The 27,819-nt window shown below is 41.6% G+C and overlaps 1 non-coding gene and 1 pseudogene across 1 annotated transcript; both read left to right on the top strand.

Annotated features, from left to right (window-relative positions):
• Positions 1 to 1,402: 1,402 nt before the first annotated feature.
• LOC128588686 (ubiquitin-conjugating enzyme E2 variant 1-like) lies at positions 1,403 to 27,351 on the top strand (annotated as a pseudogene).
• On the top strand, positions 17,238 to 17,344 carry LOC128589349 (U6 spliceosomal RNA). Its single transcript, XR_008380942.1, has one exon. It is a non-coding gene; the product is annotated as a U6 spliceosomal RNA (small nuclear RNA).
• Positions 27,352 to 27,819: the final 468 nt, after the last annotated feature.

The following is a 27,819-nucleotide window of genomic DNA, read 5'->3' as shown; positions in this document are numbered from 1 at the left end:
TTTTTCGTTTTGTTTTGTTTTTGAGACAGAGTCTCACCCTGTCTCCCTGGGTGGAGTGCTGCAGTGTCATAGCTCACAGAAACCTCAAACTCTTGGGCTCAGGGGATCCATTGCCTCAGCCTTCCAAGTAGCTACAACCACAGGCACCCAACACAATGTCCAGCTAGTTTTTCTATTTTTAGTAGAGACAGGGTCTTGCTCTTGCTCAGGTTAGTCTCGAACTCCTGACTCAAGCAATCCACCCACCTCAGTCTCCCAGAGTACTAGGATTACAGGCATGAGCCAACATGCCTGGCCTTTTGGTGTTTGTTTTTTCCTAAGAAAATATTTTATACATATATTTATAAAATTGTATCTTTCACTGTTATATGCCTACATGGCTGGCTGTCTATCCCACTGAACTGTTAATTTCTCAAGAGGAAGGATCTTTTCTCACTCATCTTTGAGTTCCAAGCCTTTCTTACAGTGTCTGGAAATCCATCTGCTTAAATCAGTGAACAAAGTAATGGAGGGTTGCCTGCTTCCCTTTGGTCTTCAGTTTCAAGACTGTGATGGCTGTCTCACAATGGAGGATCACAGCTCTGATGGTATGATTCCCCACTCTACATCCTCAAGATTTCCTTATAATTTTTTAAACAATGAGTGAAACAAGTTTCACAAGAACCAAACTGACATTTTCTAAAACTAGTAGATTAGAGCAAAATCAGCATACCAACATGCCTTCCAACAAAACATGTATCGATCCCATATGGAATCCATTTCTAACTGCTGGGCAAATACAAAGGTGTGACAGTCACAGCCTGTGTTTCCAAATCTAGCTATTTGAAGATGGGCCAGATAAGTCTGTTTCTTTTTCTTAACAACTAAATGATTCCTGCCACATTCTGGGAAACACTTGCAGAGAATGAAGGATAAGAGAATGACATAGGATAAGGAGAAATTTCGGGCAAAAGGTATAATAAAACACTTGGCATTCATTCATTTAATAAATGAGTGGGTATTCTGGTCAGGGACAATCCATCTGATAGGACAGATTGATGACTTTTTTTTAGAGATAGGTTCTTACTATGTTGCCCAGCTTGACCTTGAACTCCTGGCCTGAAGTAATCCTCCCACCTCAAGCCTCCCAAATTGCTGGAATTATAGGTATGAGCCATTGTGCCCAGCCCCTTGTGGATCTTTACAAGGTACTAGTCATGCAAAGTGTGTTTAGCTTGCAAGAAATGAAGGCCATTCTTGACTTCCTTAGGGAGTGTGGTAGTCAGACTGGCCCTGAGTGAGCAGTTCCAAAGTCTTAGAATTATTGGTCAGGATCATCTGGATTTCTGAAAAGGAGGGAATATATATATTAGAAGCTTGACCTCTAGCTGCTAGAAGGCACCCTCCTCTGGTTTGTGCAGAGATGGCGAAGCAACAGGTATACCAGAGTCATCCTTCCTGGGTATCTGAGGTCAGGTAGAGGATGAGAGAAGCACCACACCCACTCACCCGCGTCCAAGAGGTCATGCAACTGCTGATCAGTACACTGGCGTGTAGCAGGGCTAAAGTTGACTCTGCCCAAGGTAGGGGCTCTATGAAGACATCACTATCTGGGCCTCTTGTAACCCTTCCAGTGTGACAGGAATTGCATCCCTCTCTCATTAAGCTGACAGGCTTGGAGCATGAGATTTTCTACCCCATAGGTACAGTGAATGAAGATGATGGACAAGTACCAAGAATCACATCGTAAAGGGAGAAATGACAGGAGTCGTGATAATTTGCATAAACTGGGACACTAAGACAAGGGGTCCAGGATGTCTGGGATTGGCTTTAAAATACCCCTGAATAAAAATACAGCTAGATAGATAGATACAGAGAAAAAATAATATTTGCCATTAGTTAATAATTATAGTATCTGGGTTATGAGTACACGGGAGTCCAATATACTATCCTTTCTCATTTTATACATAGTGTGTTTGAAGATTTTCATTAAAAAGCCTATTTTAAGAAGGTTTATATTTTACTTTTTATTTTATTTACTACTTACCAGTGGAGAGAGTAGCAAGAGAGACTATTTTTTCTTTTCTCTTCTTTCCCCCAAAGGTATTTGAAAATGCAGTTAAATACCTTCCTTAGTGGAACAGAAAATCAATATTGTTGCTCTGGTGCTCCAAAGCCCATCAGCAGCCATCCCCGTGAGCCTGATGCTGCCACAGTGACCCAAAGTGACTTAGTCGCCAACTCCCCTACAAGATTGGTGGTGCAATTTACAAATATTGGGGAATTAAGCCAGTATCTCTTGCCAGATACTGCATAGGTATAATTAGGCAGAACTAATGCCATCTGAGAAACTAAGGGTGATTTCCGGCTCTTCCCAGCCCTAGACGTAGAACAGTGGGCAGGAAAAGAGGATGAGACCGCTCGCCTCCCCTCACGGGGGGGGGGGGGGATAAGTTGGCCCCTGGGGCATACAGTGGGAGGTGGGGAAGAGGAGTCAGCCGTTCCCTCTTCTCTGTTGCTCTGTGGCATGTGGGACCTCAATCGTTTCCATTCTTCCCCTGCTCTTAAGGCCCAGCTGCACTAGCTGCTGCTCCTGACATGTCCAGACACAGGTCACCTTGGAGCCTTCACAGTGACCTTCTCTGCCTGGAAGAGCCTCCACATGGCTCATTTCCGCATCTCCTCAAAGTCAGCTCAAATGTCTTAGCTCTCAGTGATGGATTATTTACAATTTCACCCTCCTCTTCCACCCCTGTACTCCCAACCCCATTACTTGCTCATTTTCATTATTCCTTGCCACTTATCTCTTTCAAATATACTATGCAATTTATTTATTCACCTATTCTGAGTGCCTGTAATGGTCCCTGGCATGTAAAAAAAAAATGGAATGAATAAATGGAATTCAGGGTCCTGTGTTTCTGGGTGTCCATACATTCAACATTTTTTTCAAATCAGTCCTGGTTTTAACTGTGCCACTGCCGAACTCTCTCTGCTTCCCTTCCTCTTGTCCTGCACCTCCGTCCCTCCAATTCATACTTTAACCAGAGTCATCTTTTAAACAGGTGAGTTAGGAGTTAGGCAAAGTAACATGGGAAGATGAACCACATGTGTGTGGTCACACGTGGGAGACTTCCCCACCCAAGGCCTGAGCCTGGTGTGAGACCTGAAGGGCTGACAGGACGGGGAGCCTTCAGTACAGCGTGCAGCCCACAGGAGACAACCCCACAGGGAGGGAGCTGAGGAAATAAATCTCCTGATTCCTCTCTCCTCCCTTCTTCTCATCTCCTGCCAGTGGTCCCCAGTGCCTGGACTCAGCCAGAAACCAGAGAGCAAGGTGACATTAATGCAGTCTTAGAAGTCAGCCTGCTAGGGCATGGGGCAAGGTATACAGTGGATGCTCTCCTGCTGCTCCGGCCCCATGACCTTCCATGTCATTTCAAGAATAAGACTCTGGACTTTTGCACTTGCTCCTCCTGACTGGAGAGCTCCTTTACCCAGCTAGCTGCTTCTCATCCTGGGAAATGTTTCCTCCTTAGAAAAGCCTTCCCGGACTGGTGTCCTCATTCAATTATGTTTGATTGCATTTTCCTATGTCTTTCTTTCTTGGAATTTTTGTACCCTTTAATAAATTTGTTTCATGATCCCTTTCTTCCTGTAGACCAGTGGTTCTCAACTTTCCTAATGCCGCGACCCTTTAATACAGTTCCTATGGGTCACAATCCACAGGTTGAGAACCACTGCACTAGACTAGGCAAGCTCTCCCAGGGCAAGACCCTGGCCTATCTTGAATTCCAACTCTTGAAACAAAGCCTGGGACATAGTAGGCACTCAATAAATATTTGAGTGAAGGAGCAAATAAATGAATAACCAAGGAAGTTTTAAAAGGAAATGGAGGTGAACTGCCCTACCAGATATTAAATTACAACACGACAGTAACTCAATCACTTTGACTCTGGCATAGGAATAGAAAACTCTGTCTAGAAGCAGAACCCTGCCTGGTTCTGTGTTATTTAGTCTGTGATATAAGTGGCACTTAAAATCAGTGGAGAAAGATGACTGCCTTAGTCTGTTTTGTGCTGCTAAGACAGAATACCTGAGAATGGGTAATTTATAAAGAATAGAAGTTTATTTGGCTCACAATTCTGGAGGCTAAGAAGTCAAAGGTGGAGGGGCTACATCTGGTGAGAGCCTTCTTGTTGCATCATAATTTTAAAAAAAATTTTAACATTTTTCCCAAACTTTTTAAGCTATGAAATTTATTTTCTTGCATAATACTGAAATGTTAGTAATGCTCAATTACTAAAAGTAACAAACAAACTATTAAAAGTCAAAACGCAATTGAAACTTTATATTCATATATATGAGTATAATAAGAATTAGTAGATAGATAGATAGATAGATAGATAGATAGATAGATAGATAGATAATAGATAGATAATAAAGGGTTATATTTTACCTGCTCAACTGGCTTGGGTTTCCAAAAGAACACTCAAAAAGAAAAATTGGAGAATAATAAATACAAGTGGACAAAAATATATGAAAAAATTAACTACCTAATGTGTAATAAGAGAAGTACAACATTTCAAAAGAAGACACCATTAGTTTTCTTTCAAATTTCAGAAAGGTAAGTTTTCTAAAAGATAAATGCTAGGGTTGGCAAGGATATGGGAAAACATATACTTCAGAATACCCTTCCATGGTGAGAGATAAATTGGCATAAGCTTTTTGGAAAGCAGATGGGTTACAAATCAAAAGCCTGAAAAATATATATGCCAGGTGCCTGAGATGAAATCAGTTCAGTGATTACCCTTCTAAAGTAATCAGAGATTACTATTTAGTGGTAGCAAAGATGAGTGGTGCCACATTCAACAACAGGAATACATCTCATTGATAGAAGTGAGAGAAAGAGTGAAAGAAGCTAGACCCAAAAGAAGGCATAGTTTATGTTTTTATTTATATGAAGTTCAAGATTGGGCAAAACTTATCTATGGTGGTAGAAGTGAGAATGGTGATTACTCTGGGTCTAGGGGTAAGTATTGATAGGGAAGGGACATGAATGAGCCTTCTAGAGTACTGGAAATAGTACCTACCTTGATATGGGTGGGCTGCAGGGATATATACATTTAAACATTTATCAAGCTGTAATTAAGATGTATGTCCTTTATTGTAGATTATACTTGAATTTGTAAAAAACAACAACACACAACTAGTATCTATTTAAAAAAGACTCTGGGGCGGTGCCTGTGGCTCAAGGAGTAGGGCGCCGGTCCCATATGCAGGAGGTGGCAGGTTCAAACCTACTCCCCGCCAAAAACCAAAAAAAAAAAAAAAAAAAAGACTCTGAGAGGCTGAGGCAGATGGATTGCCTGAGCTCATAGGTTTGAGACCAGCCTGAGCCAGAGTGAGACCTCGTCTCTAAAAATAGCTAGGTGTTGTGGCAGGTGCTGATAGTCCCAGTTACTGGGGAGGCTGAGGCAAGAGAATCACTTGCACCCAAAAGTTTGAGGTTGCTGTGAGCTGTGATGTCATAGCAGTCTATCAAGGGCAAGAAAGTGAGACTCTATCCAAAAAAATAAATAAATAATAAATAATAAAAAAGACACAGGACTCTACTTGACGTGATCCCTAATTACCAAACTCAGGACAATTTTAGTATCAAAATAAATAGTGACTGTAGTGACAGAGAGAAATGGAGGGGACAGATAAAATCCATGAATCTACGGTGGATACTCAAAAAAGGAGGTGGATGAGGAGAGGTAAAATTCTGCTTTTTTTATAGAAGGATGCAAACCGACAAATAAGAAAAGAATGCTAGAATTAGAAACTCACCACTCTGCAACCGCATATTGCAAGAATTATCAATGAGTGCTTAAACCATTAGGTGAAAAATTACTGGGAACAGAATATTCATAAGGTTCCAAAATATCACCCCCCAGATTACTTGCTAATTACAAAGAGGAAGTACACCTTTACAACAGAATGACTTGGTAGTCACCAGTTCAGTTTGGTGACCAAATTCAGCATCTGTCATATGAGACAATGCAACATCCTGTGCCTCTTGATGAGATGTAAAATTAAGCACATAAGCATCACTCTCAAGTATTCATATTTCTGCCAAAGCTGCTGATTTCTTTGGTCTGAAGTAGGATGTGCACAATGACATTGGAAGTATTTAAAAGATCCCCAGGAGAACAGAGAGAGAAAGAAGGATGGAGGGGTGGGGGAAAGGAAGAGCAGAGAGAGGGAAGGAGTGGGGAGAGGGGGGTCTTGGTGTGTGCCACACCTTTTGGGGGCAAGACTTGATTGTAAAAGGGACTTTACCTAACAAATGCAATCAGTATAACCTGGTTTCTTGTACCCTCAATGAATCCCCAACAATAAAAAAAAATATATATATATATATAGTTAAAAAAAAAAAAAAAAAGATCTCCAGTGATTCTAGTGGGCAGTTACACCAATTTAAATATTTGGGAGGTCAAAATTGAGTGCCTCTATGAATTATTTCGGAATTGGATATTAGATCTGAACGAAATGAGCTGAAGAGAAAATACAATGCAATGGAAAATGACCTTCCTGATTCTGGTAGTCTCTCAGCCAAGTAATCCTGTGAAAACTCTTTTCCCTTGTCTTCGCACCATCATAAAGCTTTTTTTTTTTTTTTTGTAGAGACAGAGTCTCACTGTACCGCCCTCGGGTAGAGTGCCGTGGAGTCACACGGCTCACAGCAACCTCTAACTCTTGGGCTTACGCGATTCTCTTGCCTCAGCCTCCCGAGCAGCTGGGACTACAGGCGCCCGCCACAACGCCCGGCTATTTTTTTTTGTTGCAGTTTGGCCGGGGCTGGGTTTGAACCCGCCACCCTCGGCATATGGGGCCGGCGCCCTACTCACTGAGCCACAGGTGCTGCCCAAAGATCATGAGTTTTTTTTTGTTTTTTTTTTGGCCGGGGCTGGGCTTGAACCCACCACCTCCAGCATATGGGACCAGTGCCCTACCCGCTGAGCCACAGGTGCCACCTCATCATAAAGCTTTAAATGAATATGTATCTTTAAATCATGCCACAGAAAGAAACTGCAGGTTAATCATACAAAAAGTTTCTATAGATCAAAGATAGCTAAATAGTACTTAAAGATTTTTGACATAGTATTTTAATTTTAAAACTGTATTTTGAAAGTAGAATAGTGGTTGCCAGAAGATGACAAGAGAGGAGAATAGGGGAATTATTGTGTGTGTGTGTCTTTTTTTTTTTTCAGTTTCTGGCCGGGGCTGGGTTTGAACCCGCCACCTCTGGCACATGGGGCCGGCGCCCTACTCTTTTGAGCCACAAGCGCCGCTGGGGAATTATTGTTTTAATGAGTATAGCATTTCAGTTTTACAAGATGAAAAGAGTTATGGAAATGGTTGGTGGTTATAGTTATTACATAGATAATACATATAGATACAACATTATAACTGTATCTAAAACCACTGAATCATAAACTTAAAAATACTAAAGATGGTAAATTATACATTATGTGTATTTTACCACAATAAAAAATTGAGAAAATGTATGTATTTGTCCTCTCAATATGAACATTAGCATAAAAGAAGATTTTCAATATTTAACTTTCAACCTGACAGATTAGTGGCTATTCATGAGGAAATAAACAGTAGGATGCAGTTTTATAATGCAAGAGTCAGGTTGTCACCACATATTTTATGATTTTATTTATACAAATGTCCAGAATAGACAGATCTCACAGAGGCAGAAAGTAGATTAGTGGTTGCCCAGGGCTGGGAGGAAGTGGTTAGGAAATAGGAGGATGCCTGCTAGGATATGAGATTTCTCTTTAGACTGACAAAGATGTTCTGAAAATTATTATGGTGTCTGGGTGCGGTGGCTCATGCCTGTAATCCTAGCACTCTGACAGACTAAGGTTGGTGGATTGCTTGAGCTCAGGAGTTCCAGACCAGCCTGAGCAAGGGTGAGACCCTGTCTTTACTAAAAATAGTAAAACTAGCTAGGCATTGTGGTGAATGCCTGTAGTCTCAGCTACTCAGAAGGATCACTTGTGCCCAAGAGTTTGAGGTTGCTGTGAGCTGTGATGCAACGGTGCTCTACCTATGGTGATGTAGTGAGACTCTGTCTCAAAAAAAAGAAAGAAAGAAAAGAAAATGATTATAGTGATAGTTACACACCTCTGTGAATATACAAACAACCACTGCATTACAGAATTGTAGGAAATATTAATTATATTTTAATAAGGTTGTTATAAAAAGAATCAGGCTGCCGCACCTGAAGCTAGGAGTTAATCTTAACATCACAAATAGCGGAACAACCAGTTACATGGCCATCCTGCTGTGATGCAATTTGAAGTACCTCTGAAATATTTATTTGACTCTAGTGAAGGCTTTAGACCTAAATTTCAAAGCCTGGAGGAGTCAATTGTATGTCTCTTGAGTAAGCTATGAGACAAATCCAGGAGGTGAAAAACTATACCAGACTACTAGTAGAAGAGACTCCTCTTCTAGCCTTCTCAGCAAGTCACTTTCATAGGAAGATAAGTTTGGACTGAAATGGTTCCAGATTTCATAAAACTTAAGAGATGTAACAAATGCAAGGTTTGGGACTTGATTGGGTGCTATTTTGAACAAACTGTTAGAAAAAATATTATTGTACAATTGGAAAATTCAGATTTGGAGCAGACATTTTATGATATAAAAATCATTGTTAATTTTATTAGGGACTTAGTTATATGTGCTTAATTTTTAAGATGCCAACCAAAGTCTTTAGGAGGTGAAATATCATGATGTCTGTAATTTACTTCTTTTTTTCCTTTTTTGAGATAAAGCCATCCTGTGTCACCCTGAATAGAGTGCTGTGGTATCATAGCTCACAGCAACCTCAAACTCTTGAACTCAAGTGATCCTCTTGTCTTAGCCTCCTTAGTAGCTGGAACCACAGGTGCCTGCCACAACTCCCAGCTAGGTTTTTTTTTTTTTTTTTTTTTTTTTTCCTATTTTAAGTAGACACAGGGTCTCTCTCTTGCTCAGGCTGGTCTCAAACTCCTGAGCTCAAGCAATCCACCTGCCTTGGCCTTCCAAAGTGCTAGGATTATGGGTGTGAGCCACCATGCCGGCTTATAATTTACTTTGTTTTTTTTTTTTTTTTTTTGTAGAGACAGAGTTTCACTTTATCGCCCTTGGTAGAGTGCCGTGGCGTCACACAGCTCACAGTAACCTCCAACTCCTGAGCTTAAGCGATTCTCCTGCCTCAGCCTCCCGAGTAGATGGGGACTACAGGCGCCCGCCACAACGCCCGGCTATTTTTTTGTTGCAGTTTGGCCGGGGCCGGGTTTGAACCTGTCACCCTCGGTATATGGGGCCGGCGCCCTCCTCACTGAGCCATAGGCGCCGCCCTTATAATTTACTTTGAAAAACATCAGAAAAAATACAGATGAAGCAATTATGGCAAAATGTTAATCATTGTTAAATCTAAATAATAGATGGGGGTTCATTTTCCTGTTTCCTCTCCTTTCCTTGTGAAAATTAAATTTCATTAAAAAAAATTAAAGAACCGGGAAATTGTCAAATCCATGAGAATAATCCAAAATAATTATCCAAACTTTTTCCAAGAGATGTTTGAATAATTAAAGTAGTATAGATAATTTTTAGCAAATCTGAGATCTGTATAATAGGTGCTTATCCACTTTTGCAGTAGATGTGTGTATGATACCATGACAACCCAAATATTATTTAATTTATTTAAATAAATAAAAATTATTTATTTATAGAAATAAATAAATAATAAAATAAAATACAAATAAATTATTTATTTCATAGAAATACAAATACAATAAATATTGTATTTCATAGAAATTTATTGTATTTCATGGAACACCGTTCTTTCTAAAATGAAGGGAATTAAAAATATATTATTAAATATTTTATTTTTATACCTATGCAAGACTTTTTATGCACATAAACTCATAGCTCAGGAAAGAAAATCTATATTGTATTACGATTCTTGCATTGGGATCACAAAATATAGCAATTTATATATGGCAATGTTAGCCATATATACAAGGCAGAAGCATCATATTCATGAAATCCCAGCAGAGGTCAACAGACAACAGTAAGAAAAAAGAAAAACTTGCTCTGAATTATCTGATGCAGTAGTCCAGTATTTAAAAGTCCACTTGCCTCTCTTGTTCTGTCCACTCAAAGATCTCTATCTCATTTATAGTATTTCTTATCATTCAAATGATCTGGGGCAGCTGAGGTACATAGTCAGATTCTCTCAATAGGATCAGCAGCAAATGATAACTGAATGGCTATTTTACCCTATTTCTGGTCAAGCTACATTCAAAGACAGATTTACTATGAAACTAATGAAGCTTACTTAACTTTGTGCAGGGACAAGCCCTCACTATTGTTCACATAGCCATATACTTTTGTAAAATTTAAATAAGTAAATCTTTCAAACTCGGGTTGGTTAAGACCTCTGTCCTTGGACTCTAATTTCCCACCAAATTTCTCCTTATTTGCGGTGTTGGGTGAGTTTAAGCGGCTCATAGTCACTTCCTTGTAAAGTTAAGTTATTGCTAGTTTAGCCAATAAAGAAATGAATTCTTGGAACACGCCTACTGCCAACTATGTCCCGGCATGAAGATACAGGGCTAGAGGTCCTATCACAATATGAATGTGTCCTAAAGCTTCTGTCACTAAAGTAGCATGTCCATAGCCAAAGTTGTGATGAAGTAACGTGGGGCTGATCAATGCTGCTGCAGAGAACAAACCAAAGCAGACGCAAATGAACTAAATACTCCAGTCTGAAGACAGAGTCAGATTGGGTAAAAGACCCGCCCAACCATATGCTGCTCACAAGGTACATACTTTAACTATAAGGACATAGAAAGGTTGAAAGTAAAAAGATAGAACCATACTGAGACCACGCTGGTATATGGAAAACTCTTCTAATGATCGGAAGTATAAAATTGTAAATGGAAGGTTTAGTTTCTATCAAAGTCAGTTTTTCCTTTTCAAGAATATATTTGAGGCCAGGCATGGTGGCTCCCATCTATAACCTTGGCACTCTGGAAGGCCAAGGCAGGAAGATTGCTTGAGCTCAGGAGTTCGAGACCAGCCTGAGCAAGAGTGAGACCTGGTCTCTACTTAAAAAAATAGAAAAATTAGCCAGACATTGTGGCAAGTGCCTGTAGTCTGAGCTACGTGGGTGGCTGAGGCAGGAGGATTTCTTGAACCGAGGAATTTGAGGTTGCTGTAAGTTAGGCTAACGCCATGGCATTCTAGCCTAGGAACAGAGTGAGAATCTGTCTCAAAAACAAATATATATTTGATAATGTTATGAAAACCGTCTTAAATACGAGACTTTTCTCTTTTTTAACAGGTATCTCACATACTAAATTTTATCAGAATTCCTATTTTTGTGTATCATAAATCTGTAACAGGACTACAAACAGGGAGTACGCCTGCGCATAAAATTGTATGTCTTAAGCATCTCAACAATCAATAATAAAAAAAACAAATTCTGTCAAGATCGAATCTTCTTTTTATTTTCTGTATAGAAAGTGACATAAAGTGAATGTCCTGTGGGAAAGTTTGCAGCCAAAAATTATGGGGAAGAAAGGTACTATAAAGATATGTTAGGCAGTTATTGAAAATGTTATACTGCTTTTTATATTTGTGATATTTTAATATTTGCCATATTTTCAACATCTGTATTTTGTTGTAATTTTATTTCTCATCCAAATAAATATAGACCCTTCCCAAAGAATATATAAATGGCTAACAGCAGCGGTCCTTAACCTGTGGGTTGCGACCCTTTTTTTTTTTTTTTTTTGTAGAGACAGAGTTTCACTTTATGGCCCTCGGTAGAGTGCCGTGGCCTCACACAGCTCACAGCAACCTCCAACTCCTGGGCCTAAGCGATTCTCCTGCCTCAGCCTCCCAAGCAGCTGGGACTACAGGCGCCCGCCACAACGCCCGGCTATTTTTTTTTTTTTTGGTTGCAGTTCAGCCGGGGCCGGGCTTGAACCCACCACCCTCGGCATATGGGGCCCGTGCCCCACCAACCGAGCCACAGGCACCGCCCTGGGGTTGCGACCCTTTTTAGGGTAGAATGATCCTTTGAAAGTGGTCGCCTAAAACCATCCTGCATATCAGATATTTACATTATGATTCATAACAGTAGCAAAATTACAGTTATGAAGTAGCAACGAAAATAATTTTATGGTTGGGGGTTACCACACCATGAGGAACTGTTTTAAAGGGTTGCGGCATTAGGAAGGTTGAGGCCAACAAGTATATGAAAAAGTGCCCCACATACCTAATCATCAGGGAAGTGCAAATCAAAACCACAAGGAAAGGATTAGCTCACATCTGTTAGGATGGCTATTATTTTAAAGAGTCAAAAGATAACAAGGGTTGGTTTAGATATGGAGAAAAAGGGATCCTAATACACTGTTGGTGGGAATGTAAATTGGTTCAACCATTATAGAAAACAGTATAGATGTTTCTCAAAAAATAAAAAATAAAACTACCATACAATCCAGCAATCTTACTTCTGGGTATATATCCAAAGGAAATAAAAATCACCATCACAAAGAGGTTACTGCACTCCCACATTAATTGCAGCATTATTCACAACAGCCCAGATATGGGAGCAACCTAAATGTCCATCAGTGGAAGAATGAGGAAAGAAAATGTGGCATATAGGCTTGGTGCCCGTAGCACAGTGGTTACGGTGCCAGCCACATACACCAAGCCTGGCAGGTTCGAACCTGGCCCAGGCCTGCTAAACAACAATGACAACTGTAACAAAGAATAGCCAGACGTTGTAGCGGGCGCCTGTAGTCCCAGCTACTTGGGAGGCTGAGGCAAGAGAATCGCCTAAGCCCAAGAGCTAGAGATTGCTGTGAGCTGTGATGCCATAGCACTCTACTGAGGGTGACAAAGTGAGACTCTGTCTCAAAGAAAAGAAAGAAAATGTGTCATATATACACAATGGAATTCTATTCAGCCTTAAAAAAGAAGGAAATCTTGTAATTTGTGATAACAAGGATGAAACCAAGTGGACATTGTGTTTCTTACCTCTGTATCCTTTGCACCTGTTCTCTCTGATTAGCAATCTCTGTTACAGGCTCTTTGCCTGACTGGGTTGTCCACCTGCAGATCTCAGCTGAAATGCTACCTCTAACAGAGGTCTTCCCTTATCCCACTCTAGTGAAGGTTATTTTCCCCTAGTCTTAATCATATCATCCTTTTCCTTCACTTTTCACAATCTATAGTTATCTTATATAGGGTGGCCATAAAGTGCCTGTGCAATTTTAAGTTGCAGACTGGAACTTATGGCCACCTTCACCCTGTATTTATATCTAAATATTTCAGTAAGCATCTCTAAAATATAAAGAAATTTTCTTATGTATATCAAAGGACAAGACCACCCTCAATACCAGAAGCACAAAGCTGTATTGTTACCTTATTTAAGTAAATAGGTGGTACGCTGGGCAGGGACAATCTATCAGGGAAGAACAGATGTATGAGCTCATATAAGGTTTTTAAGAAGAGTATGATTCAGAGATTCATGGATTTTCAGAGGTTGGATTGGCTTTTTTTTTTTTGTAGAGACAGAGTCTCACTTTATTCCCCTCCGTGGGGTGTCGTGGTGTCACACAGCTCACAGCAACCTCCAACTCCTGGGCTTAGGCGATTCTCTTGCCTCAGCCTCCGGAGTAGCTGGGACTACAGGAGCCTGCCACAATGCCCAGCTATTTTTTTTTGTTGTTGCAATTTGGCCAGGGCCAGGCTTGAATCCACCACCCACGGTATATGGGGCTGGCACCCTACCCACTGAGCCACAGGTGCCACCCTGGATTGGGTTTTTATCAGCTGTAAAAACAAGGTTACTCAGGTGAGCCTGATGATTCTGATGGCTTGGCATTCAGAAGCATATTCACTGGAATAACTGGGACTGACTTTCAGAAGCAAAAGATGTCACAAATGGATTGGATTGCAAATTGGATTGAGGCAAATTGTCATTGATTGATTAAGTGGATTTAAAACCAGTTGTGGTGGTTATTTGTTACTGCTGACCTAAAAGGAAGAAGCTGAGGCAAAATTAATATGAAGCTTATTTGGGCCAAGTTTGAGAACCGCAGGACAGGACACGCTTCCAGGTTGCCTTGGAGAGTGCTCTGGAGAACAAAGGAGAGCCTTAAGTTTTTAAAGAAAAAAGGTCAAATCAGGAGAGGAGGTGATCTATTTATAACATTGGCTGGTGATTGGCTATACATTGTTGAACTATGGAGAATGTAGTGCTTTATGGTAACTTGGAGTAAGTTAGTCTAGAGTCCTACAGCAAGTAGCTTTAGGAAGTAATTAGTTCAAGGGGGCGTGAGAAGTGACTGCTATTACATTTTAAATGGCTCTCCAGGCCTGACAATTTAAAGGGGCTCCCATTTTTCAGATAAAAAGGGCTTTTTCTTTCTCATTACCACGTTAAAGAACTGTCGTTCATTGATTAGGCAGGTTTTTTTGTTTGTTTTTTTGTTTATTTTGTAGAGACAGAGTCTCACTTTATTACCCTCGGTAGAGTGCCATGGTGTCACACAGCTCACAGCAACCTCCAACTCCTGGGCTTAGGCGATTCTCTTGCCTCAGCCTCCCAGGTAGGTGGGACTACAGGCGCCCGCCACAACGCCCAGCTATTTTTTGGTTGCAATTTGGCCGGGGCTGGGTTAGAAACCGCCACCCTCCGTATATGGGGCCAGGGCCCTACTCACTGAGCCACAAGCACCGCCCAGGCAGGTTAAAAAAAAAGTAAGGGTGGCTAATTGTTACTATAGCTTTAGTACCACACATCTTTTCCTTGGAGTGTGGGAACTCTTTCTGTTCTCTGCCATTAATGAACAAGAATCCCTCAATAGCATCTACTGCACTGCTACATTCAATGTGAGACAGGAAGTGGTTCTGGTCCATAAACCAGTCCCTGTCTGCAAAGAAATGCGTAAAGAAATGGAAGATTAGCTTTTATAAGTAAATGTAACAATTTCGCAGGATAATTTTTTTTTCTTCTTTTTTTGAGACCGAGTCTCACTCTGTTGCTCTCGGTAGAGTGTCGTGGTGTCACAGCTCGCAGCAACCTCAAACTCTTGGGCTCAAGCAATCCTCTTGCCTCAGCCTCCCAAGTAGCTGGGACTACAGGCATCCGCCACAACACCTGGCTATTTTTTGTTTGTAGTTGTGTTGTTTGGCAGGCCCAGGCTGTGTTTGAACCCGCTAGCTCTGGTATTTGTGGCTGGCACCCTAACCGTTGAGCTATGGGCGCCCAGTCTTCACAGGATAATTTTATATCTACAGACTAACAATAATAAAAAAGGCAAGGTGACTCACACCTGTAATCCTAGCACTCTGGGAGGCAGGGACTGCAGGGGGTTGGGATGGTGATCTCTTGAGGCCAGGAGTTCCAGACTAGCTTCGAAAACACATATCAAGAATAAGACAGAGTCTGTCAGGCTAGGGCAGACATGATGCAGCTGGTCTGGTCAGTCTAGGTCCTGCCTGACCTTTATCCTCTGACTCCCATTCTTACTGTTTTGTAAATTTTGCTCCCATCCTGAAGATGCCTATGTTGAGTAATTTCAGCGGATTGCTTTAGAAGATTAACTTATAATGTTGTTTATTGTTTATGAGTCATGGGTTCTGCAGATTATTGTTTAAGGGTTAACAGGGTCTTCACTTTGAACGTAAATGTATAAAACTATAATGTTGGAATGAAAAAACAGAACAGACTTGAAGAGGCTATCTCACTGTTCTCCGGAATCCTGGCCTTCTGACAAATAAAGTTTGGTGGACCTATCCCAGTCTCCGCATATTGGCTGACAATGGGGGGAGGGGGCGGGGGGCAGACCCTCTTTGTCCAGGAACAGCTTGAGGGACAGGGAGACCCTATCCCTCAAATAATAGGGTAAACAAATAATAGGAAAAATACACCAGGCATTGTGGTGTGTGCTTCGCAGTCCCAGCTACTTGGGAGGCTGATGAAGGAGGATTGCGTAAACCCAGATGTTTGCGGTTACAGTGAGGCATGATAATGCCTCTGCACTTTACCCTGGGCAATAGAGTGAGTTCCCGTCTCAAAAAAATAAATACAGGGTGGTGCCTGTGGCTCAGTGAGTAGGGCACCGGCCCCATATACCGAGGATGGTGGGTTCAAACCCAGCCCCGGCCAAACTGCAACAAAAAAAATAGCCAGGCGTTGTGGCCTGTAGTCCCAGCTACTCAGGAGGCTGAGGGAAGAGAATCACCTAAGCCCAGGAGTTGGAGGTTGCTGTGAGCTGTGACACTACAACACTGTACAGAGACAAGCCTCCAGACATTTACCAAAACTCAAGTTAAGCTCTGTTAAGTAAATTGATGGCCTATAGGTGTGGTTTCAGCTTTGTCTCCCAAGGCTTAGGTCCTATTAATTTTACTGTTACAAAGAGTAACTTCAAAAGGGAGGGCATATAACAGGGCGTGTCTCACCTCTGTTCTCACAACTGGCAACTCAGTTTGAAGGTTTTTTGGATACCCTCCTTGTCTAAGAGGGTATCCATTCATACACAGCCAGTGACTTCACGCAGCCACTAGAGAGATGCCACCATACCTAGGCAATCTCTGCGACCACCTTGCTTTTTAAAACTACAGATGAAGTAGTTATAGGATCCTCTCACCATCTGTGTTTTTCACTAGGTGGAAACCCTCCTAAAACTCCCATCATCTCTAACATGACTCTGCTAATAGACTTGCTTTCTTGAAGTTCTTCTATCTTCACCTAATGTTACTATTTCTCTGGTGATAATCTTAGCCCAGCCACTCTTTTGCCTACCAAGGAGACACCCTATGGTTGCATTATCCTGATTTCAGTTTTCTGAGAAGCTATACTTGTTAGGTAGATAGTTAGGATTCCCACTATCCTAGGGAAAAAGGGCAACGTGGGTGCTCTGCCCTGGTGCTGCCTCACCAATTACTTCACCTGGGAAGAAGGAAAAGGGTAGCCCCGTCTTAGGGCTGCCTCATCTTAATCTTATCCCATGTAACAGCCACCTGGGGAAGAACGAACCCCTGTTAATCTGCAAAAGAATATAAGGAATCCCCAGCCCACAAGCCAGGCAGCCCAGGCGCAAGCAAATTTGAAAAGTAAATCAGAGTCATCTAAGTCTTATTATCATGCCCTTAACTATCCATCAAAATGTGACATCAATGTGTGACATCTGGTGCCCACGTAGGCAGCACATATACTAAAATTGGAATGATACAGAGGAGATTAGCATGGCCCCTGCGCAAGGATGACACGCAGATTTGTGAAGCGTTCCATATTTTTGGTGGGTTCCTACTGGCCCGGGCCAGCTAAACTATTGCAACAAAAAAATAGCTGGGCATTGTGGCAGGCGCCTATAGTCCCAGCTACTCAGGCTGAGGCAAGAGAATCGCTTGAGCCCAAGACTTTGAGTTTGCTGTGAGCTGGGACGCCACAGCACTCTACCCAGGGCGACATAGTGAGACTCTGTCTCAAAAAAAAAAAGTGTGACATCTGAACCCTGAGGAGGTTCCTACCCAGAGAGTATAAAACAGGACACCAGACCATAACCAAAGCCTTTTTCTATCATGACAAGGGGCCCATTCATTTTCTACGGTGACTGTATCTTGCTCTTGCTCTGTAAGCCTACCTCTCTCTTCCTCACTAAACTTTGTTGGATGCTTGCCTTGTTTTGGTGGGTCTGGTCGTTCTTTGGCCAGGAGCACACCAATAACAAGAACGCAGACAACTGCCTAAATCTTGACATTCTCACTTTGGCTCAAGTAAACTCTTTAAATTATGTTTTGTGCCTCAGACTCTTCCTTTTGGGCTGACAGGTATACATCGTTCTCCCTGGCAGATTTCTAGAAAAGAATTTACTGAATCAAAGAATATAACACGGGGCAGCGCCTGTGGCTCAAAGGGGTAGGGTGCCGGCCCATATGCTGGAGGTGGTGGGTTCAAACCCAGCCCTGGCCAAAAACTGCAAAAAAAAAGAGTGTAACACGTTTATGACTCTTGCTTATGTTGCCAAATTTCTTTCCGAAGAGTTTGCATCAGACAACCCAAAACCATCCACTGTCTTGACATGAAATATAATACAAATTAATTTAGGCTAACAGTTCTAGTTAAAACGGAAAGTAAGTAAAATCATACTATTCATAAGTAACATGTATGGGAGACCAGAATCTACCACCACCAAATATGCCTCTTGGGCACAGAGATTGTTGCATTAAAGGCAATCAAGGAGAAGCAGAGGCAGGAAAGCTCTCTGCCCTCCTATATTTACTTAAAATCAGGACACAAATTTACAAAGACAAAAGGTATAGTACCCCTCCCCAAACACACATACACTTACTACCAGAACAAAGGTTGTTTTCAGTAGTTATGGGCCTACAGAGGGTACCAGAGGAATCAACGTTGATAAACTTTACTAACTAGCCTTTATTTGCCTTCCCACTACTTGCCTCCCCTAGAGACTCAAAGTCTTTTTCCTTTGTCATGTCACTTCCCTAATAATGTGCTAGATTAGCTGGGATTCAAAGCCATTTCTTTGGGAAGTACTCATTCCTTAGATGTCGCTCATGTATATTTGAAAATGTACACGTCAATAGACATCTGTTTATTTCTCTCTTATTAATCCATCTTTTGCTGTAAAGTCAATTCCATTCAAGAATTTATGGGAGTTGACCCTAGGTATGATTGTGTATGTAGAAAAATCAATAGATTCTATTTTTTTTTTTTTTTTTTGAGACAGAGTCTCATTTTGTTTCCTAGGTAGGGTACCATGCATAATAGCTCACAGCAACCTCAAATTCCTGGGCTCAAGTAATCCTCTTTGCCTCAGCCTCCTAAATAGCTGTAACTACAGGTGCCTGCCACAATGCCCAGCTGGTTTTTCTATTTTTAGTAGAGATGGGGTCTCACTCAATCTTGCTCAGGCTGGTCTTGGACTCCTGAGCTTAAGCAATCCACTGGCCTCAATCTCCCAGAATGCTAGGATTACAGGCATGAGCCACTGTGCCCAGCCTCGATTCTATTTTTTAAAAAAACGGAACTAAGGGAATTTAACAAGATTGCAGAATACAGGATTAATAGTTCATTTTTTCATGTATTCCTATATAATTTGTCCCTTCATATCCATGAGGTCTGGATTCATGGATTCAACCAAGAATAGATCAAAAATATTCAGGAAAAATAATCCATTAAGTTCCAAAAAGCAAAACCTGAATTTTGTGGCCGGGCGAGGTACCTCATACCAATAATCCTAGCACTCTAGGAGGCTGAAGCAGGTGGATTGCCTGAGCTCAGGAGTTTGAGACCAGCCTGAGCAAGAGCAAGACCCCCATCTCTACTAAAAATAGAAGAATTAGCCAGGTGTCATGGGGCGGGGGGGCGCTGTAGTCCCAGCTAATGGGGAGGATGAGTTAAGAGGATCACCTGAGCCCAAGAAATTGGTGTTGCTGTCAGCTATGATGATGCCACAGCACTCTACCCAGGGTGACAGAGTGAGATGCTGTCTCAAAAACGAAAACAAAAAGAAACAAAAAAGGGCGGCGCCTGTGGCTCAAAGGAGTAGGGCGCCGGCCCCATATGCTGGAGGTGGCGGGTTCAAGCCCAGCCCTGGGCCAAAAACTGCAAAAAAAACCCCCCCAAAAACAAAGAAACAAAAAAAGAAAACCTGAATTTGCTATGTGCTAAGGATTATGCTGAATCACATGAATGAAGTGATGTGTAGGCATTCTATTAGGTGTTATTTTTTTGTTCATTTTTTTTAGACAGAGCCTTACTGTGTTGCCCTGTGTAAAGAACTGTGACATCATTATAGCCCATAGCAACCTCAAACTCTTGTGCACCCTTGTCTCAAACTCCTGAGCTCAAGCAATCCATTGGCTTCATTCTCGCAAAGTGCTGGGATTATAGGTGCCAGCCACTGTGCCAGTCCTGTATTAGGTATCGTAAGTAATCAATAGATGAATTAAAGTACAGAGGGTGCAAAATAAATATACATGTTTTCAGAAAAGAAAAAATTGTATTAAAATTTTAATACTCAATATATACTGGGAGGAAGGTCTGAAAATTCTCCCCAGATGAGTGAAATCAAGTGTCTTGGTGTGTACACTGGTGAACTTACCCAAACAAATGGCCAAATCTTTGCAACAATTCCCGAATTCATTTCCTTATCCTCAACAAAGATAAAGTTGGTCAGAGCTACATCTAATTAAGAGAGGAGAGACAGGAGTAACTTGGAGCTAACAAGGCTCCAGCAACTACTGGGGTGATCCTTCACTCTCTTACCCCAAAAGATGATGCTCCTATCCATGGCTTGAACAAGGGCTGCTTCCTGTCTCTCCCCTCAGTCACGGGGATGTGGTTCCAACAGGGTGCCCCCTGCTCCACCTAGGGACACTATATTCTGTTACTGAAAGTTCCTTACTTGTCTCTGCAGCCTAATGAAGAGTGAGGACAAGTGGTTTGAAAAGAAGGAAAGAGATGTTTATAAATTTGCTGGCAAATGAGAAGGATGTCAGACTCTCATCTGAAAGTCACAATGTTCTCACTATAAGCAGAAATACAGAGTTTCTAAAGGGAGGATTGTGCTTTCAGTTTCAGGTTATTGCTATTTTACTATAGTTGATGGTTCTGATTGGCCCCACTTGCGGAAGGGGAGAAGACAATTTCATGATCTGCCCAGAAAATTCTGTACAGCCATTTTCTGTGGTATAAAAAATAAAGAACACTCCCCTGCCCCTCTGATTACTGGCCTTAGGCAGGGATGCAGATATAAGTTCCCCCCAAAGGATGAAGGGGTTTTAAAGAAACAGGCAAGGCGGCATCTGTGGCTCAGTAAGTAGGGCACTGGCCCCTTATACCGAGGGTGGCAGGTTTGAACCCGACCACAGCCAAACTGCAACAAAAAATAGCTGGGCGTTGTGGTGGGCACCTGTAGTCCCAGCTACTTGGGAGGCTGAGGCAAGAGAATCGCCTAAGCCCAAGAGCTAGATATTGCTGTGAGCTGTGACGCCACGGCATGCTACCGAGGGTGACAAAGTGAGACTCTGTCAATAAAAAATAAAAAAAATAAAGAGACAGGCAGGGGCAGTGGCTCATGCCTGTGATTCTAGCACTCTGGGAGACCAAGGCAGGTGGATTACTTGTGTTCAGGAGTTCAAGATCAGCTGGAGCAAAAGCAAGACCCCATCTCTACTAAAAATAGAAAAACTAGCCAGGTGTTGTGGCAAGTGCCTGTAGTCTCAGCTACTCAGGAGGCCGAGGCAAGAGGATCTCTTGAGCACAAGAGTTTGAGGTTCTTGTGAGCTATGATGCCGTGACACTCTAGACAGGGGGCAACAGAGTGAGACTCTGTCTCAAAAAATAAATAAAGAGACAAATAAATAAAATAAAGAGATAGCTCATAAAACATTTCAGGTCTTTGCCTCCGTTAATAATGTTAGATATATTGGGTTGAATTAAATATACTATTAAAATTAACTCACCCATTTTGCTTTATTTTTTAAAAATGGGGCTAGTAGGACATTTAAAATTATATTATTTAGGGTCTATGAGCCATGTATGAAACCCCAGTGGCAATGAGTGTGTCTCATGCAGAAATTTTGGTTTCTAATACCATTTTTCAATAAAAGGAGTCAGGGCTCCTTGCACAAGTAGCTGATTCTAGGATTGGGGCAGGAAATGTAAAAGATGGGCTGGAGTATCTTTTAGCACCAGAAAGTAAGAAAGTGCTCAAACCAAATCTACCTGGGTAGGGACATGAAAGCCAACTTAAAGGGGTCTCCACGGCCAAGGCAGGAACAGTTTTGGTGAGGAATGACTGCCATAGGCAACCAGCAGTGTTTGCCACTCTGTGTCACAACCTGGATGATGTTTGATATAAAACTTCTCTTATTGTATACATAAACATTTATTGAGCACTCATTATGTATTGCTGCTGAGAACATGATGGTGAATAAAACATTGTCCCTGCCCTCAGGAGTCATGGGGAATTAGATTCTCTGGTAGAAAGAAATGTTAGTAAGGTAAAGAGGAAAGAAAAATTCAAGAGGTGAGGAGGGTAGGGGAACATGTGTCTGAGAGGATAATTGGGGCATTCATGAGGCCTTAGGGTATATCAAACCAGGAGCAGCCCACCTGTCTTCAGCATGCTTACACAAGGTAGTCCTGAGGTGGTAATATAACTCTACTACAAAATGATGATCTGATCTTCTATGGTAACAGTAGACATTATCTTTAAACTGATTACACAGGCAAAAGTTCAATGAAAGGAGTTTTGCAGCCTTTCGTTGGTATTCAGAAAGTATGTTGTTTGTTTTTATGGGGACTACCTGGAATTCGCTTTAATGTTTCTGAGGCTGCTCTTTCTATTTCAAAAAAATTTATTTTGACCATTTGTATCATCATTGAGGAAGACAAGGTAGTGAAGATAGGTCTACAATTTGTGAATTCTTACAAAGGTTATATTGGAGCGGCAGCAGTGCAAGACGGTGGCCAACACAGGCTTAGGAGTAAAAGTCCTTCATAATTTACAATTGGAAGAACTTGAAGAAGGCCAGAAAAGAGTAGGAGACGGTGCAGTTAGCTGGGGTTTAGAAGATGATGAAGACATGACAGGAGATAGACATGGATGAGAATTGGGCCCCCCCCAAAACAATTTATGGAAACCACGTACACAGCCTTAAAACAGTGTGTACCTAAATACCCAGAGGTGCCCCCTTTGTAAGATTTGCAACAAAAATTCGTATGAATGGAGTTAATAGTTCTAATGGAGTGGTAGACCCAGAAGCCATATTAGTGCTAGCAATATAGCAGAATTTATATAGCATTAAAATTGTCCTGCAACAGCTTTGGTGCCTGATGATGTCTAAAGAAAATATGAAACTCCTTCAGTCACATGAAGGACAGTGTTATAGCAATTACTCAAAAAGAAAAACCAGGCTGGGTGTGCTGGTTCATGCCTATAATCCCAGCACTCTGGGATACTGAGGTGGGTGGACTGCCTGAGCTCACAGGTTCAAGAGCAGCCTGAGCACCAGTGAGACCCCACCTCTAAAAATAGCCAGGTATTGTGGTGGGCGCCTGCAGTTCCAGCTACTTGGGAGGCTGAGGCAAGAGGATTGCTGGAGCCCAAGAGTTTGAGGTTGCTGTGAGCTATGATGCCATGGCACTCTACCACAGGCAATAAAGTGAGACTCTGTCTCAAAAAGGAAAACAAACAAACCACAGGCCCTTCCCCTTAATTTGATTTAAGCAGTCGTCAGTTTCCAGAATGGTAATTTTCTAGATATGTCTGGTAGAGCTCAAAGTTATGGAAAGGAAGCTCCCATTCAAAGGCAATTTTATCTTAAATTACTGTAAATAATACAAATTTTTTGTCCTTTTTTTTTTTTTTTTAGAGACAGAGTCTCACTTTGTTGCTCTCAGTAGAGTGCTGTGGTGTCACAGCTCGGAGCAACCTCCAGCTCTTGGGCTTAGGCGATTCTCTTGCCTCAGCCTCCTGAGTAGCCGGGACTACAGGAGCCTGCCACAATGCCTGGCTGTTTTTTTGTTGCATTTTGGCTGGGGCTGGGTTTGAACCTGTCACCCTCGGTATATGGCGCTCTGCTCACTGAGCCACAGACGCTGCCCATTTTTTGTCCATTTGAAATATATGTAAAAGTTGTGCTTATAGGGTGGGGCCACACCTACGGTATCTTGGAATGGATACAGGCAAAACTTACTAAAGGCAGAATACAAATGTCTACATACAATAACTAGGAAAATGCCATGAAGGCTGCGTTGAACAGTTTGATGGGAATGTTTCAGATTGTACATGCAACCAGCACATTGTACCCCTTGATTGCACTAATGTACACAGCTATGATTTAACAATAAAAAAAAAAAAGTTGTCCTATAACAAATCATCCTATCAATGTAACCACTGTCCACATAGTAGTACTTCTGGGATCAAGAAAGTATATTTAAATTGCTTCCACTGGCGGGCACATCTAACTCAGTTGTGAAAAGACATCACAAATCATCTTGCTTCTGCTGACATGGCCCAGGCTCTCCGCCTTCTCTCCTTTCTTCCTCCCCTACCTTCTTTCTTCTTTGCCACAGCCCTCAGCTTAGGGATTGTAAGAGAAGGTGAGAAGGTTTCAGGTTACAGCCTGTGGGACTATGACTTGGTGTGTGGGGTGCTTTGCCTGCACCCCTGGTCTCTTTACGTCTTAAATGGTATGCCCCTCTCCAAGCCTTTTCCCCCTCCCCACTCTTCTTCACCCTCACCCTTGGCAAAGCATAGATTATAACCCCTTCACTCCCATCGGAGATTGATCTTCAGTGAGAAATTCAAGGTTTATGTCATATCTTCTCCCCACCTTTATCCAGGCGTGCTGCTTTCCCCTCCCTCCTCCTCAACTCCACCTTAGCACATCACCACCCGACACTTTGCATGACACTTCCTTGCTTTGGCCAGAAGCCATCAAGTAAGGTTGGAAGAGTCTCTGACTGCCTTCGTTTAGTTTTGGAACCGTATTTATTCACTCCTCTGGCCTAGGAAATGAACACTGGGTCTTTAGCCCTGACAGTGGTTACATTGATGGGATGATTTGTTATAGCACAGCTTATACATATATTTCAAATGGACAAAAAAATTGTATCATTTACAGTATCTTAAGATAAATTGCCTTTGAATGGGAGCTTCCTTTCCAGAACTTTGAGCTCTACCAGGTTTTAATAAGGTGAAAAGAACAGTTACCAGTAATCCTCAGAGTCCTTGGTGGTTAAACTTGGAGAAAGCCCACGTGAAGACATTTGTAAGCACACACGATCCCTCTGAATTGTTTTCTTTTCCTGTAATTGCTTTTGTTTATAAAAATTGAAGAAGTTATAAACAGGGCTCTCCTTTGGTCACCCTTGCAACCCATCAGGGTTTAGTTTAGAATTTGACAACGGTAATAAAAAGAACCTTGAATTTGGTGCATACTTTGGTTTTGTTGCTGCTGCTTTTCACGATCCTCAGCAGGGATCCAGAAAGAACTGGGCCCGCATAGCTGATCCCTGTAATTGGCGGGCTTGACTTCCGACCAAATTGCTGGGTTCTACTTTCTGTTCAGGACCACTAAATGCTAAAATGTGGATGTGTACCAAAATAAAAGCAATTCCCTGTGTTAAAAAAAAAAAAAAGAGAGAGAGAAGAAAATGAAAAAGAAAATTTGTATCGACAGCTACATACACAGGATTAGAAAGAAATATGACAAAATGCTAACAGATTATGCTGTGATTTATTTTTCTACTTCTAAAAATTTCTGCAATATATTTTTACTAGGATAAATGAACATTATAAGCTTAAAAAAAAAAGATATTTGTTGTGGCAACCCTCAAAGAAAACTTCTAGACTTGCCATACAACTATATTGACCTCTGTATTTGCCAGAACAATACTGCTGTTTTCCCCTCGTGGGACACTGTACTTCAGTTTATAAGATTGGATTGAAGGCACAGGGGAAGTACTCTTGAAATAACAGAAGATGCTTATTTCCGCCTGCATATTCTGCCAACATTTAGGAAACACTGCCACCAGGTGGATAGTAGGAACTTAGCTCTGGACCCTTGATGTAAATGTAGCCTTCCTGTTGCCTTTCTGTTCACACAGAAAGTCAGAGTAGATGGAGCAAAGTGGGTATATGTGTGTGTTTGGGGACATGATAGGGGCTTGGGTTGATCCGTGGTGGCAAACTCAGAAAGTTGCTCGTGTATGTTTGAGCAAACAAGAAAGATTAAATCCAAACAGGGCAGCCCAAGTAGAAATCTTGGAGAGACTGAACTGTACATCTAGCATCTAGCACCCTGAGAAATGCATTAGGATCTATCCTCAGGAAATAACCATGGATGTGCTAAGATTTAATATTAATGTTGTAAAGACCTAACACTGGTGTTTATCATGGTAGGTTTTTTTTTTTTTGGACAGGGTTTCTCGCTGTTGTCTAGGCTGGAGTGCAATGGCACAATCATAGCTCACCTGTAAACTCAAGCTCTGGGGCTCAAGTGATCCTCCTGTTTCAGTCTCCTGAGTTGCTGAGACAACAGAAGCCTACCACTATGCCCACCTAATTTTTACAATTTTTGTGGAGACAAGGTCTTCCTATGTTGCCCCAGCTGGTTTTGAGCTCCTGGGCTAGGGCAGTCCTCCTAGGTATGCCTCTCAAAGTGCTGTGATCATAGGCACTACCACATTCAGCCTTCATGGTGGGTTTTTTTAAAAAACTATAACAAAAACTAGAATATAAGTAATTGGTGATTAAGAATTCATTGAATACATAATGATAATACATCTGTACACATAACTACTCCTTGGCCATTAAAGCAATATTTAAAAATGTGTAATGAAGCCTGGGCAGTGGCTTATGCCTCTAATCCCAGTGGTTGGGAGGTGGAGGTGAGAAGATCATTTGAGCCCAAGAGTCCAAGAGTTGGAGGCTGCAATGAGCTGTGATTGTGCCATCCTGGGCAATGGAGTGGGACTCTGTCTCGATAAAAAAGAAAGAAAGAAAGTGCAGTGATAGGGAATGATGCTTATGATATACTTTTGAGTGAAAATGTGGATAAAAAGTAACATATACCACACACAGCTAAAAAAACAAGGGTATGTATAAAATTATTAATAATAACCAATAATAATGAACATATATTCAAGTGCTCGCTATGTGCCAGGCAAATTAAAATAGCTATTTTGGACCTGCCCTCTATTCTCGTCTCCAATTTAGTCCTCCTAGTGTTTCTCTCTGTTTTCACTCCTAGCCTGTCTCTGGCCCGAGACCCTTTTGAGAGTCTGGACAAGCATACGGACTCCAGAGGACATTTTAAAATAAAAAACACAAAGTATCACATAAGAAATCAATTACATTGAAATACAGTGGTTAAAGTATCTAAAACTCAAATCTGTGCTAGTTTAATAAATATATACCCACAAATACTTCCTTATTAATGCCTTAAAAATATCAAGACATAGTAAGTTAAACAGTTTCTAACTAGAGATACTCATAAATGGTATTTTCAGATAATTACAACTATTGTGTATAAAAATATTTGTGATTTCTATTGATGACAAAATCACAGAACTGCTAAGTATTAGTGTGTTTTGTTGTCCCAATTCATGGTTGAAATAAATGTTTAACAGCAGTTAAAGTTTAGAAAAAATGAAGATGTATTTTTTCCCTATCCTTGGGATGTAGATTAAAAATTCCTGTTCTCCAGTGTATTATTCAGCCAAGTGTCATTGATACCGGAATTTCAGGTTCTTGGTCTCGGGGATAGGAAGAATGAATTGATGGACCACAGGATCATTGCTAAGTTAGGATTTATTTATAGAAACAAAACTTACAACTACAAAAACCAAACCTCCTGGCAGAGAGAACCCAGGAGGGGAACAAGCTCTCCTGTTCCCTCTTCAAGGTCTGTCTTTGGGCTCTCTGCTCAGGGGTTTATATAGTGGCAGGGGGGGTTGTTCTTCTAGGGTGTGAGTCCTGTCAGTTACAGCCAGCTGTCCAATGAACTCTCAGGCCTTGGAAACTGACAGGAAATCCACCAGTTAGAAGTGCAGTGGAGGAGACAGCAAGGTGCCATCCATGAAACTGACCAGTCAGAAGTGCATGTGGAGGAGACAGCAGGGCGCCAGCATCTCCCCCCAGGTGTCCCGCCCTTGCAGCAAGCTGGTTCCTCCATCCGCAGGAGCATCAACACCTCCAGGGCTAAGGCAGCAGGTCATGGTGCTGCCTTGTCCCC

The sequence above is a fragment of the Nycticebus coucang genome, chromosome 6, assembly GCF_027406575.1.
Source record: "Nycticebus coucang isolate mNycCou1 chromosome 6, mNycCou1.pri, whole genome shotgun sequence".
Classification (NCBI taxonomy): domain Eukaryota; kingdom Metazoa; phylum Chordata; class Mammalia; order Primates; family Lorisidae; genus Nycticebus; species Nycticebus coucang.
This window is presented reverse-complemented; position numbering and strand designations above follow the sequence as displayed.